The sequence below is a fragment of the Tupaia chinensis genome, unplaced genomic scaffold (genome assembly GCF_000334495.1).
Source record: "Tupaia chinensis unplaced genomic scaffold, TupChi_1.0 Scaffold000328_1, whole genome shotgun sequence".
Lineage (NCBI taxonomy): Eukaryota > Metazoa > Chordata > Mammalia > Scandentia > Tupaiidae > Tupaia > Tupaia belangeri.
The window spans coordinates 62,978-76,380 of NW_006159822.1; the positions used below are offsets into that span (position 1 = coordinate 62,978).

Here is a 13,403-nt window from a genome sequence, read left to right on the forward strand (position 1 = left end):
GGGATCTTGGGCACGCACGCACACGTGCCCGGCATGAGTTTTAAGCCACCGGGTCCAGGACGCGAACCGTGGTCGACTACATGGGAGTCCAGCGACATAGCCATTACGCTAACTGCTGGTCCCCAAGAAAACAAATTTCTTAATTCCAGGGGCTAGTTCTCAGTAAATGGCACTGAAAATAGCTATTTTACTGGGATATGAAGTCCAAATCCAGATGTCTGGCACCTTGGCATCTGGGAAACCCAATGCTGTCTTTATAGGCAGAAGGTCAGATGGGAGTTTTTCATAGGGTGAATCTTGAATACATACAAATTTACATGCAAGAGAATATTGCACGTTTGGGTGAAGGGCAAACAGGCTGCCATGTATTGCAGCCAGAAGTATGTTACTTCCTCAGGTGAGCTACACTTAATCAGAGCTCACAGGGAGAGGGCAAGGCAGGACACGGGCACTGTCTCTGCAGGAGGGTGGTGGAGAATCCTTAGAGATACCCACTGTCCTCCCAGAGGCCTCTGAAGCTTCTTTTCTACTTTTTTTTTTTTTTAATTTGTTGCATAATGGAGTGTGTGCTTGCTGGAGAAGAAAAGAGAGAGAGAAGGTGAGAAATTAACCTCAATGAGGATGACCATATCACCTTCCCTTCTCCACTCTCCTCCTGTGAATTTGGGTACACATGCACATGTGCCAGATGTTATTTTCAAGCCACCGAGACTGAGACTCGAACCACTTGAGTCTTGTCTCTGCCTAGTGGTCCTGGATATACACCAGCCCCAGTCTCTTCTCCTGGAAGAGACCACAGGAGTTTCTGGTCAGAAAAGTGCTGGGAGAAGTTATGTTTGACCTGTATGAAATGGCCTTTTACTTTATTATTGTATTAGTAAAATATAATTTAAAAAATCAGCACACTCCTTAAAGTAGATCAATCCGCATATAGCCTCAAAATTTTTGCTCTTAAGATATGCTCTTAACATTTAGAATGTATTTAAACTCATGAGTGAGATGGAGGAAATGAAAAGCAAACAAAACCAGAAAAATCAAAATGCAAACATATATAGTCAGAATACTCTTCCAGTGGTTAGTAAAACAGAAATGACTCAAAAATTAATGTGTAAATGGAAACAGTTGTTTAACACTGATTTGTTTAATAAACTTGTGTATTTAATAATGAAAAAAAAAAAGAAATAAATAAACTTAGCATTTTGTGAAGAGTTTGAGATGGAGTAGTTGTAGCCACATTTCCTACCTCCAGCTGTAGTCAGTTTCTTTGCCTAGAACCTGGGAGGGAGAGATTCACAATCAAATCTCTTTTCCCTCACCTTCAGCTACACTTTTTGGCTTTGTGAGAAATCTTACCATCATTTGCAATGGCCAGCAATGTTACCAACAAGACATATTCTCGCTCCATGAATTCCCGTGTATTCATTGGGAATCTAAACACTCTGTGGTCAAGAAGTCTGATGTGGAGGCAATCTCCTCAAAGTATGACAAAATTGTGGGTTGCTCTGTTCATAAGGCTTTGCCTTCGTTCAATATGTTAATGAGAGGAATGCCAGGACTGCTGTGGCAGGAGAAGATGGAAGGATGATTGCCAGCCAGATTTTAAATATTAATCTGGCTGCAGAGCCATAAGTGAACCGAGGAAAACAGGTGTGAAAATGAGCTGCAGCCGAGATGTACGGGTCAGTACCAGAACACCCTTCTCGGTTCCCTCTACTCAGCTCCTCTTTTGATTTGGACTATGACTTTCAACACAATTATTACGACAGGATGTACAGTTTCCAGCACGTGTTCCACCACCACCTCCTATTGCTTGGGCTGTAGTGCTCTCAAAATGCCAGTGTGTATCAGGAAACACTTCACAGAGGGGCAAAAGCTTCAATTCTAAGAGTGGACAATGAGGATCGTCTTCCAAGTCTAGAAAGTTGAAAGGAGATGACATTCAGACCATTAAGAAGGAGTTGACCTAGATAAAACAAAAAGTGGATTCTCTTCTGGAAAACCTGGAAAAAATTGAAAAGGAACAGAGTAAACTAATAGCTGGCGTTGATCAAAGATGATGAAAAAGAAGCTGAGGAAGGAAAGGATGACAGAGACAGCACCAATGGTGAGGATGACTCTTAAGCCTATAGTGGGGTTTAGAAATCTTAGCCATTATTTCTTTACCTAGGCGCTTGTCTAAGATCAAAATTTTCACCAGATCCTCTCCCCTAGTATCTTTGGCACGTGCTCACTGTTTTCCTCATCTTTGTTCTTCCCATGTTCGTTAATTCATACTGCCTTGCACCTGGTCCCATTTCACTTCTTTTGATGCTCCTAGTAGTTTAGTCTTACCCTGTAATTTTGCTTTTAATTTTGATACCTCTTTATGACTTCACAATAAAAAGGATGTATGATTTTTATCAACTGTCTCCAAAACAATCTTTTGTTATATAGGGAAGACAGTTCTTTTCATTCATTTATGAGTTTAATAGTTGCTTCCCTAACTGCAAAGGCAGTATCATTTAGTTGAGTAGCACCTGAGAGCAACTTTGAGTTAGAAGTATGTGTTTTATGCCCCACATTAGAGTGCTGTGTGGGGCTGTTCAACACAAATATAACAGTGTATTTTAGTGAATAGGAGTTGGCATGTCAAATGCATCCTCTGGAAAATAGTGTAATAGTTTTAAGATTTGTTTTCTAAAGTTGATACTGTGAGTTATTTTTGTGAACAGCCTGATGTCTGGGACCTTTTCCCCTCAAAATAAAGAAGTCCTTATTAAACCAGGAATTTGGAAGAAAAAAAAAACTTTAAAAAAAATCCAAGATGAGGGCATTGTCTCTCCTAGAAACCATGGAGAGATTTCGTTGTGCTTAATGGGCTCTGATTGGGTTTTAGAATTCAGTTCAGTGTATTCTTCCTCTCTGGTCAGTTTTTTCATGCCCTAAAAAAGGACTAGTTTTTAGGTGCAGAAATCTGTGTGAATTTAAATAGTTATATGACCATATGGGTATGCTTCTTTAATTCTAGGGCCATGTATTAGAAAGCCTATGCCAGATTTTCTTTTCCAAATAATAATAATAATAATAATAATAATCCAAATAATATATCTTACTCTACAGACTTTAAGAAACTGACCATTCCTCCATCAGTAAACGTGGTCTCTGTCCTCTGTTCTTGAATCTGGCTAATAGAGTATGTGACTACTTTGATCTATAGATTATAATGAAAGTGACAAATTGTTGCTTCTAAGACTAGGACAGAAGAGTATCCTGAATTCTTCCTGATTCTCTTGGATTTAAAATTGCAAGAAAGCTCAATTAGCCCATGGAAAGAATCTAGGGCTTCTAGCTGACAGCCTTAGCAGGACTCTCAATAATAGTTAGAACTAACCTGCCAATTATGTGAGTAATCTTTCTTAAAAATGGATCCTGCAGCCCTAGTCAAGATACCTTCGCTAATGTTGCATGGAATAGACACAACCCTAGCCTGTCCCCACCAAGCCCTACTCAAGTTGGAGATTCATGAGTGAAATAAATGATTGTTATTATAAGTCATGAATTTGGGAGTGGTTGTTGAGCAGAGGTACAAAGCTGTAACAGAGCCCAATGCCATACTATATTTTCATTCCACACTCTGCTCTTATTTTTTTTTTAAAATAAAGTTTATGTTTTGATTTTTAGATTCAGCCTTAAATCTTTTATCATAGTCAATTGGTTCCAAACTAAGGATGAAAAATAGCTTGTATATGTGCCTTATATCAACAGACTATTGGAATAGTGATTAAATACACTATTGTGTACAATCTTTGTAAGAGTAGTGTTGGAATAATGGCAATTATCTTTGATTAGAGAAGGCTTCATGAAAATTGCACCAGTACTTAACTGGTGAAAATTGCCATAAGCCTTGGAAATTTTCATCTTTACCTATTTGTTCATCCATTTATCTATTCATCTGTCCATCCATCCATTTATCTATTTCTAGATCACCTCTTAACAAAAAACCTAGGAATAAGAGTGACCAATGAGAGTTTTATGAGAAACCATAAGGAGGAGAAAATTATCTTAGTTATAGAGTTCCGAGAATCAGTAGGTCATGGATTCATGTTAGATGAGGTTGGTAAGAAAGTCCAAATGTTTCTAAAGTGGGGTGGCAAACCTGGAGAAAATGTTGGATCAGAATTATAAAGCCAGGTAATTCAATAGCCAGAAAATTAAAAAAAGAGAGGAATATTAGGTCATATTGGTACCTGAAAGTGTGGTCTGGACTAATTCATACATTCCTTCAGTAGTAATTCATTAGGGGCTAGGTACTAGCTATGTATGATGGACTGAGGTTCAATAGTAAATAAGAGAACCTCAACGGAGCTCACATTCAATGGTGGAAAAAAATAACGCATAAATCAGCAAAATTCAGTAAGGCCATCCAAAGAGCTAGGAGGATAATAAAGCAGGGTGAGTGACAAAAAAAGGACTGAGCAGGCAACATTAAGGGACAATTTGAGAAGACTCTTGAAAAAAATACATTTGAGCTGGAATCCAAATGAAAGTAGAACAAGGAAGGTAAGTAACTGCTTGCCAAGCCAATGCTATGGCAAATGCCAAGACTTCAGGCAAAGCCATAGATGAGTCAAGACCTACCATTGGCTTCATGTGATGGGTGGGTTGTGCAGATCATGTAAAGAATCTATGACAGAATAAGTCAGCTCAATTAGTTGTTTATTTATCCATCTCTCTGTCCATTTATCCATCCAACATAACTGTTGGTTCCCTCTCACTCCAGGGCCTTGAGAGGCATAGGGGCTACAGAGATCAAAAGATCAGCAATCTTTGTACTAGAGGGACTCATCATTAATTCCCACAATGACTCTGTGAGATGAACTGGCATGTGATTGAACACTCACTTTATTGGTAAAGAAGCTGAAACACAGAGTTTAATGACTTACACTGACATCACCCTAGTGGTTAGTGGCAGGGCTTAAGCATTTTATCTTCCTTCCTTAATCAGGGAAAGCATTATGTATGACCTATTTTCTCAAACTCTCTTCCTCAGTGGGACAACAATTAGAGTTTATCTATTGCTAATGCTTACCATTTTAGGTTTCTTTAATTAGAGTATTTTAAATCAGTGTTATTTTAATTTTACTTATCTCCTGAGACATTCTAGAGGATGAATAGCAAAAGAAATAATGCACATGAAAGCTCTTTGTAATCCATAAAGCATCCTACAGATATAAGTTATATATAGTTTTGTATTGGAGGCTATTACTTCATGTATTAGTACTGCTTCCTACTCAAGGATCTTTTTCAGAGAAATTCAGAATAAAATAGATTTAAGAATTGATGCTTTAAGGACATTTTTTGTTTTCTTTAATAATGGAATGGATGCACAGTAGGTGCTTAATAAATATTTGTTCAATGAATGGATAAACTGGAATATGCAGGAGATGTGGATGCAGTATAGTGGGTTTCAGTGTGGCTACTTACTGTGCAAGGGTGCCAATTGGTGAGTACAATATCCTCTACAGAAACTCTCTGATTAATTTAAATATCACCATTTGAAGAAACTGCTATTACCCACCTTAAAAGTTAGAAGCATATGGTTTAGGAAAGGGAGGCCATTCTTTTGGGAGAAGACAATAAAATTACCTTGGGTAAATTACTTAATACTTTCAAAATATTATTAATTATTTTTTAACAGTTGGTTTTAAACTCCTATGATGAGTTTTATTTCTTCAGCTGAGCAAGTGATCTTTCAGGTTGAAAACTGCAACTATCTTTCCTTTTTTAAAATTTAATTTTATTTACTATTATTATTATTTTAATTTGACCAGAGAGAGAGAGAGAGGGAAAGTGAGAAAGCAAGCCACCAGGTCCAGGACTTGAGGACATGGGACATGGTCAGCTATGTGGGAGCCCCTACAACCATCTTCCTTAAGCTAGAGACTACCCAGTGTTAATAGTTCAGGCTTTGGAGACAAGTTGTCTGGGTTCAAAACCAGGCTCTGCCTCTTAGATCTGTGTGACCTTGGGTTTAGACTAATTTCTTAACTGCTCTGTGCCTAAATTCCACACTCTCCTCCATTTTTTATTTTTATTTTTTGTTGTCCTTTTTGTTTATGAAATTGTAACAATAAGTAGAATCCACATTTCAGGGTTGTTTGAAGGAGTAAATGAATTAATCCTTAGAATAGCACTTAGTAAAAGCTCAGGCAGTGTTAACCAGTGTGTGTCTACTTTTTTCAGTCTTTATTGAATTTTAAGAGCTGGGAACAAGGGCTCTCTCTTATTTCACTGATGTTTTTCTTAGTACTGGGACTAGGGACAGGTAAGTGAGGCACTTGCCTAGATGCAAAATTTGGTGCAGTGGGGGATAAAAAATCAATATAAACAATCAAAATAAATACTATTTCAATATTTCAATATATTATTTTTAGGGCCAGCAGGTGGCATAGTGGTTAAAGCGCTGGACTCCCACATGGCCAACCCTGATTTGAGTCTTGGACTTGGTGGCTTGAAAATTATGCTCTGTGTGTGTGTGTAAATGCCCAATGTTCCTGGATAATGGAGGGAAAGGGATTGTGGTGTGGCCATCCCTCCTAGAGGATGATGGGGGGCAGGGGATGATTTCTCACTTTCCCTCTTACTGTCTCTCTCTCTCTCTCTCTGTCTCTCTAGCCAGCACATTTGCTCTATGGCAAAACATATATATAATTTAAAAAATTAAAATGAGCATGTGAACAGTTCATGGTGAAAATAGTATGTTAAATGAAGACAAGATACATAAGTTGAAGTTAAATTATCACCACATATGATTATCCCTTGGTTAAGAAAAATTGTTAAATGTGACAATTCCTCCATTTGGAAATGAGATAAAAAAAAGAACTTATTTTTAATACATTGATGTATTTGCTCCCCAATAAAATTTAAAAATTTTCAATTATAATGATAAATTTAGTTCACTATACAGATTTGGTTATAAATAAAATATTTGAACTTAAAATAATGTTTGTTTAAATATACTCCCTTTAAGACTTCACTGTTTTTCAGTGACTTTAACATTCTACAAAAAAATAACAATCAAAAGCTTTTATTAAAGTTTAGCTGTGGTGGTGCAGGCAGGAGAGCACTGCTCTGCAATGCTGGAGCCATGTCGGTGGCCCGGGTTCATGTTCTGGGTTGATGTGAACACACTGGGTATGCTTGCACCTCCATGATCCTGGCTAGCTGAATGGCTGAAGAAGGATTGTTGCTTGACAACAATGTGAAAGATACCTGCCTCTTATAAAAGAAGTTAATTAAATAAATGTAAAAACTTACATTAAAACATGTATACAGGGGAGCACCTATTTTCTTTAGCCTTGGATATCAACAAAGATCGGTTCTGATATTCCTAGTCCCTGACATAGATCTTGTACATAGAGGATGTTCAGTTTGTATTTGTAGAAGGAACGGTGAGTTACACGAGAACAGGGAAATAGTATATCTATCTTTTATTTATTTGTATGTTTATTTACTTATAGAAGGTGCCTATGTGAGAGAGAGAGAGAGAGAAAGAGAGAGAAAGTAATACCCTTGGGGACCAACAGTGGCATGGTGGTTACACTGGATACTCCCACGTAGCTGACCATGGTTCGGGTCTCAGATCTGGTAGCTTGCTTTCTCACTTTCTCTCTCTCTCTCTTTCTGTGTCTCTCTGGTCAAATTAAAATAAATGAATGAATAAATAAAATTGAATGAATAATCTTTTTAAGGAAAAAAAGGGAAAGTAATCCCCAATAGGGTGTAGTCACAATCCTTTTCCCTCTCTTTTTCTATTCTGTCAGAATAGAAAAAGAGAAGGAAAAGGATTTTAGACATGCGCACACATGTACCTGGGCCAGGATTTGAACTGTAGTAGACCATGGGGTCCAACTTTCTATGGACAGCACTTAACTGCTGCACTGTGGGGCCTGGGCCTTTACCTGTCTTTTGAATCCTCTCTCTTCATTGCCTAGTATAATGACTAGCAAATAGCAGAGGACCAAAAAATATTATTGGAGTATTTGTTGAATGAAAACATTGGATTAATCTTGGCTCGATTCAAATTTCAGTTCATATCAGGCTTTTGGATTCAGCATATTTATTGAGATGTTCACAGTGGATTATAGAAGTCTGCTCTGTGAAGTTCTGGCTCACGAATGCCCTTATCTTAGCATGGGCCATTTTAATGCTTTGCCATTTGAGATACCATGCATGGCATCATGCAGTCCTAGAAAGAATGATGACAAGAGGTAGCAAGTAGGGAGTGTGCTATATCTCAGCATCTGCTGCCTGTGTCCTTGCTAAACTGATGGCTTCTGAAGTTTCTGGCCATGATCTTTATAAGCTACATTTTGTACATCATAATCCTGTGTATTCCTGTACATATTCTTATATATGGTTGAGACGAAAATGTCATTAAATATTCACTTGAATTATGTAAGATGTATTGTATACTTATATTTTATCCTATATAATTAGAAATGCATTGGTGATGACCTCAAATTGGTTTTATGAGTTACTGAGGGTCATAGCCCTCAGTTTGAAAAACACTGCTCCTGACTCTTTAGGAGAAATGTAATTTGTGTTTCTGCCAATTAATCTAATATGACCTCTGGTGGTACAGGGAAAGTGTCCAGTAAGCACAGTATACAAATTTGGAGGTAGGCAACAAGATTTCAGTCCTAGCTTTATCACTGACCTGCTGTATAAGATTGGGCAACTGATTTAACTGCTATGAGCCTCATTCTTTTTGTCTGTGATCAGAATGAGAGTAATGGCAATAATAAGTAAAATTTGCTGAAGACTCATAATGCACCTGTATAATGGGATAATAATTGGAACTTAAACAAGTGTGATGGGGCCTAATGAGGTCAATGTATAAAGTACTTTTCTGGTACAAGGAGCTTAATCATTGCAGAGTTAATTTTCCTCTTTGTGGATTCTCTGAGCCAGGTCTCTACCTGGAAGAAGATGTTACTTTCTCTTTTGGATATTTGGCTCACTTTGAGCTTGGAAGGGACTGACGCTTTGAAGAGCTTGTGAGGGTGCATCACTGGTTGCATTCTCAAATGCCAATCTTCCAGTCTTCCTCCTGGCCCATTTGCAACCCTTTGGTCTGCCTTTGTAGCTGTTGAGCCAGCTGGCCTTCATCCACATTCCAGCCTCTCTGGGTAGAACAGAGAAGCATTGTTGAAGGCTGGGGCCCACAGGAAATGGAGCTCACGTCTTCAGACTACCTGTGGCATTTCTCTCCCAAGACACTTTGCTGTTCTCCTCATCAGTCTCTCCAACATGTGGGACTGAAGACCAGAGAGGAGGGCTGGGCAAAGTGCCACTATGAATGTATACCCCTGAAACAGATAAGTTGTGCAAATCAGTCTGTTCTGATTGGGTTTTCTGTAAAGGAAGAAGAATTTATATTTGTTAGAAATGAGATTCTCAGCTTTCCCAGTCACACTGAACTTCCTTTACATCAGCTCAGGAATGTCACAGTCTTAAGATCTGAGAAGTCATCTCTTGCTCAGAAAAGAACTTATAGTAATATCAGCTGTAAGAGCAATGCCTTCTTGATGTGCCTATAACCTTATAATTATATTGGATTATCATTCGTTGAAATGCATACCATATTTTATTTGCTTGATGTAGGTTATTTCAAATCATCAGAAGAACAGTTTGAATAGTGAATTAATATAGCCGTTTTGCCAATTTAAAAACTTGATATGAAGAAGAGTTAAGTATGTCCTTCAAGTCATCCATCACATAATTGTAGAGTTCTGATCAGATAATTCTGGTCTTGAAGCCAAATTCTCTGTGTTTCCTATATAAACTGTTCACAAACTATGATCTTATTAATGATCATAGTTCTCTCATTAAATGCTGTATTTCTGGCTCTGTATGTCTGAATACATCATATTTAGAGAGTAGAAAACTAAATTTAAGAGGTATAAGGTAAATTCAGCTAGAAATAGTGAAATAAAGACGTGTTTAAGAGTATATGATGTCAAAGCCAATGCTTTCATTATGAAATTACTGTAATAGTTTAGTATCTGTGTATAGGTATTTATACACATGTGTCTCTACTGCATAAATGCTTCTTTCTGAAGTTTTTCTCAGTATCATTTATTTTTTTACCCAGTCACTCTGCATAAATCTCCAATAATTGTTTTTCATAATGATATTACACAAACTTGTTCTTGACATGACCATATTTCCTATATTGACAACAGTCCCCACTTCAGATGATTTCATGCTTTTCCAATACATATACCTAAATGCAAGGAATTTATATTATACCATAGACATTAATACAAAGACATTCATCAATTAGCAAAATCCTGTGTCGAAGTTAGCTTAGTATTGAATGGAAACCAGGTATACACATATGTAAATATTAAATGCCAGGATTCTGTCACATGTCTACATGTAACTACTTGAAATTTTCAAAGTCCCTTTTCATTGCCATCAAATGACACTGAGTGCATTAATTATTAAGAAGTGTATACACAACCTCTTCAATCACTTCATTTATAAAAAGAAAATCTTGAATATTTAAAGATCTGGCTCCAGGCCCATGTCCTGTTCCCCACATTCTATATTCTATCCCAGTCCTGTCCACACCATCCTGGACCTCCCTCCTCAAATATTCCCTCAGGTTGGCCTTGGATAACCCCATTGCTGACTCAGACTTCTGGGTACATACATTATATATTAAAAATGAACCTCTTGTTCCAAGACCTCTAAACCTTATATTTAGAAGAAAAGAATGAGTAAATAATAGCTGGCCAGAATACAAGTCTTTTAAATTAAATATTCAATTCTCACTGACTTTCTAATTCTGATCACGTGCACTCACAGTGACATCAGCTATGACATTCAGAATCTTATGAAATTTCTATCTTCAAGAGCAAATACTGGGGCTAAACAGAAGTGCGATGGTCAAATATGACACTCTGCAAAGCACTTTCATGTGGAAAGGCTCCTGGTTCAAATCTGGAGACTTCCCTGAGTATGTTAGGTGCACTTACCCATAATCTGGGGCTGGCTGAGTCTGGACGTGGATTATGGTGTCAAAACTCTCTTGAGGACGCAGTCTCTCTTTTTTCTGTTTCTCTTGCTTATAAAATTTTAAAAAAAAAAGGTGCACTTACCCATAATCTGGGGCTGGCTGAGTCTGGACGTGGATTATGGTGTCAAAACTCTCTTGAGGACTTGAGGACGCAGTCTCTCATTTTTCTGTTTCTCTTGCTTATAAAATTTAAAAAAAAAGGAAGAAAAAGAAATTTTAAAAGAAAAAAAATGGGGCAAATAATGGAACAGCAGGTGGCTTGGAAGTTAAAGTACTGGATCTCACATGGTCAACTGCACAGTATAAGTCCAGGACCCAGTAGTCTGAAAATCATGCTGTGGACTTGTGTGTACATGCCCAAAATCCCAACAGAAGAGTGGAAGAGGAGGTATTGTGGCATAGCCATCTTGCTGACGGTGATTTCTCACTTTCCCTCTCCATGTCTCTTTCTGGGAAGTGCACATGCTCTGTAGCAAAACAAAAACAAAACAAAACAAAACACATTACTTACTGAATATTAGTTTCCTTCAGGCACTGTATGCCAAACTATGGAGTTAAAATGTATCTATTGATGTGCCCTCTTAAGCATTGCACCATACAGGATGCTGTGTGATTAGAGAATGTAGGAGAGACACTTCTTCTCAGTCTACTCAGTTAGTTGTTTGAAAAAAGCAAGATTTAATATTGATTTAAAGGTGATCATCACCAACTACTAAAAAGTGTTTTGGTGAGGGAATCTTAAACCAGCTCTTCATGGATGGGAGGTTGGGGAGGAGGCACAAAGATAAGAAAAATGTTGCCACTAGGAAATAGAATGGCTAACTGAAACTCAGCGCCATTGGGAAGTGTTGAGAGATGGGCCTATATAGATTCCATGCCACCGAGATCTTTTCAAACTAGGATAAGGAAGTGGAAAAAGTACAGGCTTTGGAAACAGACTAGTTTAAATCCTTGCTTTGCTCTTCAGTCCCTAATTATAGCAAAATAACAGGAAAATTATTTAAACTCAAGCCTCAAGTGCCTAACCTGTAAAATGGAGATAATGAGATTATCTACACTCCCACATTATTGTAAGAGATTAAATGAGACAATCTGTTACAAATTGATATGTCGATTTGGCTGCCTATAACTGTTAGATTACTTTGACAAACAATGGTCTATAATAATTACAGAGAGGTGGGGTTGTGAATCTGCAGTCCAACAATTGTACTTCTGGAAGGAATGTTTTGATGAAAGCAAGTCTCAGACAAAATTTTGCTACTTGCATAAATGTTAATTATCAAATAGGCCCCAAACAGTCATACAGACTCTTTTTCATAAGCTTGATGAATTTCTCCCTGTCGTCATGTTTGTTATTTCACCTTGCATGCAATTCTTACTCTGAGGGGCACATAGATTCAGAAAAAGCATTCAATAGGATAGGGTGGCAGAGTCGCTATTAACTGGAAGAGAAAGAGAATCAAATGAAATTCCAGACCTAGTTATGCCAAAGATTTTAGGCTGTTGGGCATATGAAAAGCTTCTGCTTTATTCATGAAAGAGTAGAGTTGCTTTTCTTTTTTGTTGGTCACATCTGGAATATCTTTTCTTTCACCAAAGAATAATTTCTGGCACCTCTTATGCTAATCAACAACTCTCCAGGTGCAGGTATGAGTAGTGCGATAGCACTTGCAGAACTGTACCTAGAGTGTGGACTTCTGGATAGGTCCCTTCAGGTATGACCTAACTGCACCATGATGTGGCTTCCTGATCTTTGTTTCTCCACTAAAATGTCAACTCCATAAAGCAGTTTCTTTTAATACATATTATATACAACTGAGTTCTAAACATAAAGAGCAATGTCGACACATACTAGGTGGTCAATAAATATTAGGTAAGGGAATGAATAAGCTTATTACTGTCAGGGTACAAATTAAGGTTAATATAATACATTTATATGGACGTATATACTGATACATAGTAAATTACAGACAGTGTCGCTTATAAATAAAAATGCTTTTTCTTTTTCCTTCTAATACAAATGCATTAAAAATATTATTTTCTTTAACTTTGCTTTTTAATGAGAGAGGAAGTATGGGTGGAAGAGAGAAATAGAGATAGGTATTTTTCTTTTTGCAGAAATAGGAATGTGCAAGGTTTCTCAGGTTACTCTTGGACCCATGATCCTTCTGCCCCGATCTCCAGTTAGCTAGGACCACAGGCACGTCACCACACCTGACCTGTTTTAAGACAGGAAGAAAGCCAAACTCAGACTCCCATGCAGCCTCAACCAAAACACGGAACGTTCTCTCACCTGCACTAGAACAGCTATGCTTTCTCTGTAACTTCTAACGAAAAT

The 13,403-nt window shown here is 37.6% G+C and overlaps 1 pseudogene; it reads left to right on the forward strand.

Annotated features, from left to right (window-relative positions):
- Positions 1-1,340: 1,340 nt before the first annotated feature.
- Positions 1,341-2,121, forward strand: LOC106735204 (heterogeneous nuclear ribonucleoprotein C-like; annotated as a pseudogene).
- The last annotated feature ends 11,282 nt before the right edge of the window (positions 2,122-13,403 follow it).